The sequence below is a fragment of the Choloepus didactylus genome, chromosome 18 (assembly GCF_015220235.1).
Source record: "Choloepus didactylus isolate mChoDid1 chromosome 18, mChoDid1.pri, whole genome shotgun sequence".
Classification (NCBI taxonomy): domain Eukaryota; kingdom Metazoa; phylum Chordata; class Mammalia; order Pilosa; family Megalonychidae; genus Choloepus; species Choloepus didactylus.
The window spans coordinates 53,689,783-53,695,782 of NC_051324.1; the positions used below are offsets into that span (position 1 = coordinate 53,689,783).

The following is a 6,000-nucleotide window of genomic DNA, read 5'->3' on the forward strand; positions in this document are numbered from 1 at the left end:
GGCTCCAGTGATTTAATTCAGACCCACCCTGAATGGGTGGGCCAACACCTCCATGGAAATTATCCAATCAGAGTCATCACCCACAGATGTGTGGGGAACATCTCCACAGAAACACTCAAAGAATTACAATCTAATTAACACTGATAGGTCTGCCCACACAAGATTACATCAAAGATAATGGCGTTTGGGGGTGACATAATACATTCAAACAGTGATTTTAAAAAAATGCTCACACAGGAAATTCTCAATTACCTTCACTATTGGAGGGATAAGACAATATAGAAAATTCCAAAGATTAAATGGCCCTCAAATAATTTCAGTTGGCTTTGGAACACATTCTGTGGTTTATTTCTTTATTAAACAGTCCTGATTAGATCTGGTCCAGTTAATAAATGAGTTTTTTTTTAACACTAAAAGGTAATGAGAGGGAAAAAAAAAAAAGGTAAATGAGAGGAGTATCCTTAAACATTGACCATGTATAATCCATTATCAGATAATAATAATACTTGTTGAGCACTTACTACATGCTAGGTATTGTTCCAAGCTGTTTACGTGTATTAAGTCATTTAATCCACACAACAGAACATGCAGTGAGATGTGAATGCCTGTTCCCTAGCCATTACCTAGAGACAACAGAAGTGTGACGTGATTAAGTTACTGTATTTTCAGATAAAGAAACATATATTACCATTAGGCTCAAGGCACTGTAGGAGACACAAAGATGAACAGAAAAAGATTTCTAGGGTTCAAGAACTAAAACCTTGACATCAGGCACACCTGGATTTCATATTCAGCTCTGTCACTTACTACAAATAGTACTGGTTAATAATGCATGAATATAATAATAGAAGAAATTATAGATGAACATTTTCCAGAACTAAAGGACCTGAGTGTTGATGCTGCACTAGACACTCGATTAAACACTTTACATGATTATCGAATTAATTTTCATCACCGTAAGAGGCAAGAAACATAATTATCTCCATCTTACAAATGGGAAAACAGACTGAGATAAGGCATTGTATATTTTTGAACAGGGGAGTGACATGAGCAGAACATGTTTTAGAATCAGAGCTACTTTAAAGCAGGTACATGTAAGTACAGCTGCAACAATCACTAAAATGTTGAAAAGCTTCCATACCTTTGGTAAGCAGCACTGCCAGATGCGTAGGCACTTCCCCACTACCACAACCAGCCAGCTCCTTGGCCCTCCTTTGGCAACTAAAGGATTAACTCTGGGCAGAGCAAAGGGCATCCAAGGGGAGGGGGTGGTGCCATGGCAGCTGGCTGATAAATGTTTCTGTTGTTGTTAACATTTTTCCCCAGTTTATTCTGAAAATTTTCTAATCCACAAGAAAAGTTGAAAGAATAGCACAGTGAACATCCATATACATATCTATAGTCTTCAATTCTTAGGTTGCCACATTTACTTTCTCTCCCTCTCTGTATATGTGTCTGTGTGTGTGGGTTTGTTTGTTTTTGTTTGCTAAACCATTTGAAAGTAAGCTGCGGATATCCTAACACTTTACCTATATTACCTAAAAATAAAAACTTCCTCCTATATAATCACAGTACTATTTTGGCACCCAAGAAATGTAACATTGATACAATAATGTTATCTAATATACAGGCCATATTCAAAGTCCCCCAATTATGGTCTTTATAGCTACTTGCTTTTGATACAGAATCCAATCAAAGATCAAACATTGCTTTTAGCTGTCATGTCTTTTCAGTATCCTTTAGTCTAGAATGGTTGTGTTGACTTTGGTTGTTTTTCATGACATTGATTTTTTTTTTTTTTTTAATGGTCAAAAAACTTAGGTTTAGAATTTGCCAGCTGGACTCAGTTTAGATGATCCCAATTTTGTTGGCAACATCCAAAGCATCATAGTCAGGAGCCAGTTAAACATATATGCCTTCTTCTCTCCATCAGGCCTGATCAGGGTGTTGACCTTTGCCACGTCAATGTCATAGAGCTTCTTCACAGCCTGTTTGATCTGGTGCTTGTTGGCCTTGACATCCACAATGAACACAAGTGTGTTGTCTTCAGTCTTCTTCATGGCTGACTCAATGGACAGGGGGAGCTTGATGACTGCATAGTGGTTAAGCTTGTATCTCCTGGGGGCTCTCTTCCGAGGATATTTGGGCTGTCTTCTGAGACGTAGCGTCTTGGGCCACCAGAATGTAGGTGAAGTGCGGATCTTTTTCTTGTGGCTGTGGATGCTTTTCAGTACTGCCTTCTTGTCTTTCAAAGCCTTTGCTTTGGATTCGGTTTTGGGAGGGGCAGGGGCTTCCTTCTTTGCTTTCAGCGCCATCTTCATGAAAAGGACATTGATTTTTTTAAAGTTTATTTTTTAGAGTAGTTGTAGGGTTACAGAAAAATCATGCAGAAAGTTCAGAGTTCCCATATATCCTCAACACATGCAATTTTCCCCATTATTAACATTTTGCATTAGTATGATACATTTGTTACAATTGATAAACTGATATTGTTGTATTTACATTATTAATGTAAGTCCATAGTTTACATTAGGGTTTACTCTTTGTGATGTTTAGTTCTGTGGGTTTTTTTTCTGTGTGTGGTAATATCAGCATAAAATTTCCGATTGTAACTTTCAGATATACAATTCAATGGTGTTAATTTCATTCACAATGTTGTGCTACCATCAACACCATCCATTACTGAAACTTTTCCATCACCCCAACCAGAAGCTCTGTACCGATTAAGCATTAACTACCTTGACATTGACAGTTTGAAAGAGTTCAGGCGAGTTGTTTTGTAGATTTCTCTGGCTCATGATTAGATTCAGGTTAAATACTTTACAAGAATACTAAATAAGTGATGTTGTGTCCTCAGTGCACACATCAGGAGGCACATTACATTAATTTGTCCCATTACTGGTGATGTTGAGTTTCATTTCTTGGTTAAGATTTTGTCAACCGATTACTTCATTGTAAAGTTACCATTTCCACTTTGTGATTAATAAGTAATCTGTTGGGGTGATCCTTTGAGGCCATGTGAATATCTTATTTTTCAACAACCTCTAACTCAATGGTTTTATCATCCATTGATGATCCTTGCCTAAATTGGTTGTAAAATGATGACTCTCTAATTCTGTCATTCCTTCCACATTTATTAGTAGGAATTCCATGAAGAGGATCTGTCTCCTCACATCCTCACCCTTTTTGGGTATCACTGTGGACTCCTGGATACCTTTTTTTCAATTTTATAATCCATTACTATTGTTATTTATTTTGATGCTCAGATTGCTCCATATCTGGCCAGGGATAACAGTTGTTAAGTATTTTAAAATTTTATCCTTCTATTAAATAATTCAGCAACTCTTTTTAAGAGCTTACTATGTGCCAAGCACCAAACTAACAGCTTTACATGAATTATCTCATTCAATGCTCACACCCACCCTATGAGGTAAGTATTATGATTATGTTTTTCCCATTTTTCAAGTAAGGAAACTGATAAGATACATGTGTGTGTGTGTATATATATAAAATCATATATATATGTAATTATTAATATATATACGGATACATGCTAATAATTTGCCCAAGATCAACTATGCTAGTAAGAAGTGGAGCCTGGATTCAAATGAGATCTGCCTGGCCATAGTCCCATCTCTAAACCTCTACTTCTGGCCACCAGACTAGTAGGAACTGGCACAGGGAAGGCTGAAGCTGATGGCTAATGGAGGAAGGGAAAGGACAGGGCACTGAGGGCAAAGGAGGGAGCTGTCCAAAAGGGAAGGAGCTGGGGTGGGCCTAGTGGCCCTCATTTCCTCCGGAGCCCCCACCCTCACACACAATCAAACTCTTGGCAGCCAAGCAGCAGGAGTGGGACTGACAATATGAACCCCCAGCAAGAGCATAAGTATGGATAGAGGGTTGGAACCTGCACCTCTTAGAAGGCACAAAGGGTAGCTTTTTGTGTGTGTGATGGGGGTGGGGGTGGGGGTTACCCTTCTTATCTGTGGAGTCAGACTTTTATCCCTTTCCCATCATGAAGAGAGACAACTAGGATGATGTTTTAGGTTTCCTTGGCTGCTCAAGCAAATATGCAATGGGTTGGCGTAAAGAACAGGGATTTATTGGCTCACAGTTTTTGAGGTTAGGAAGAGTCCTATTCAAAGCATCATCAAGGTGATGCTTTCTTCCCAAAGACTGACATTCTGGGACTGGCTCCAGTGATCCTTGGTTCCTGGCTTCTCTGTCATATGGCAATGTACATGTTGGCCTCTCCCGGCCTCTCCCTTCTCTTCCTGGTTCTGTTGAACTTTAGGTTCTTGTTTCCCCTGGTTTTCTCTCAGTCTGAATTTCATTCTGCTTATAAAGAACTCTAGTAATAGGAATAAGGCCCATCCTGATTGAGTTGGGCCATACCTTAACTGAAGGTCCTACTTACAATGGATTCACACTCACAGGAATGGATTAAGTTTAAGAACATGTTTTTCTGGGGTACATAGCTCCAAACCACCACAGATAGTGAAACCAAACACTGACTCTGTTTGGTGCTGTGGACCCAGCTGTGTCTCCTGGGAGTCCAGGACACAATGAGGGAGAGCAGGTTCCTGATGGCTGTGCAAGGGGCTGTCCGTGGGCCCATCCTATGGCCCCCATGCCTTCTCCTTCAGGAAAAGGTAAAAAACACATCACCCCTTTACCTTGTACTTTCTCTGATAATCCCTACAACACATACTGTGAAATAGCTGTTACTGTTATTACAACCATTTTATGGAAGAGGATATGGAGGCTTAGGCAGGTAGAATCACTTGGCCAAAGTCGCACAGGTAGTAAGTGAAGAGCTAGAACCAGAACCCAGTGTCTATTCCATTTCACCACTGCCTCTCTTAAACTAATTGTAATGGCACTTATTAAACATTTAAATATTTACATGTAATATATAGGTGCCATCTCATTTAATCTCAAAATAGTCCCAATAACTGGGAGCAGAATTATCCATATTGGGCAGGTAAGGAGGTGAACTTAGAAAGATCAAATAATGTTTTCAAGATCACACAGCTAATAAGGTTAAAATATGGTCTGTCCATCCCTGCTAACTCAGAAGAAAGACAAGATATGTTATATATATGAATTTGGTCTGGACATAAGGCAGTGGGGGGAGAGGAGCCTGTGATACCAGGCCATGCCCAAAAATGTTCAAATTCAGTTCAAAGGGAAAAAGAAAGAACACTTTGCTGGCCACACTGAACTCCCCAGTAGTGGGTGGCCAGCATGCTAGACCAGCTTCCTGGAGTGCATTCTTAAGCATATTCATTCCTTCATTCTTCAAATATTTATCATGTGCATAGTCTGAATCCAGCATTACTCTAGGTCCTAGAGATACCAAAGTGAGCATGGTGGGAAAGGTCCTTGTTCTCCTTGAGTTTATGTTCTGGCTTGGGGGTGGGGTGGGGTGGACAGATGATACTATGCAAGAAAAAATTGTAATCCTTTCAGACCGGGTGAGGTGCTGGAAAGATAACATCAGGTGATGTGTTAGAGGAACTGGGTGAGGCTACTTTAAATTCAGCGATGGTCAGATGAGACTGCTGAAGGAGGTGACATTTGAGCTGAGAGCTGAATGTTAAAAACTGGGGCAGAGTGTTCCAGACAAAGGCACAGCCAGTGCTAGAGGCAGGGCCAGCTCCATGGGCATGCAACTTGTGCAGATGCACAGGGCTCTGTGCCCAGAAGGGCCCCATGATTTGTTTAATGCTCTGCTGTTGCCATTTTGGAATTCTTAATTAATTTTGAACAAGGGGTCCAACATTTTCATTTTTTTCTGGGCCCCACAAATTATGAAGCTGTTTCTCATTAGAAGTAGGGTAAGAGGTCTAAGAGGAGAGGTAGAAAGGGCTGCAGGGCCAGCTCACCTAGGAGGGATTTGAAGTCACTGTAGGGAGCTAGAACTTGAGCAGATTTCAAGAAGAGGAGCAGTATGATTCTATTTACATTTTTAAGAGATCTGTCTCTGCCTACATGTGG

The 6,000-nt window shown here is 40.2% G+C and overlaps 1 pseudogene; it reads right to left on the reverse strand.

Annotated features, from left to right (window-relative positions):
* Positions 1 to 1,848: 1,848 nt before the first annotated feature.
* Positions 1,849 to 2,315, reverse strand: LOC119514454 (annotated as a pseudogene).
* Positions 2,316 to 6,000: the final 3,685 nt, after the last annotated feature.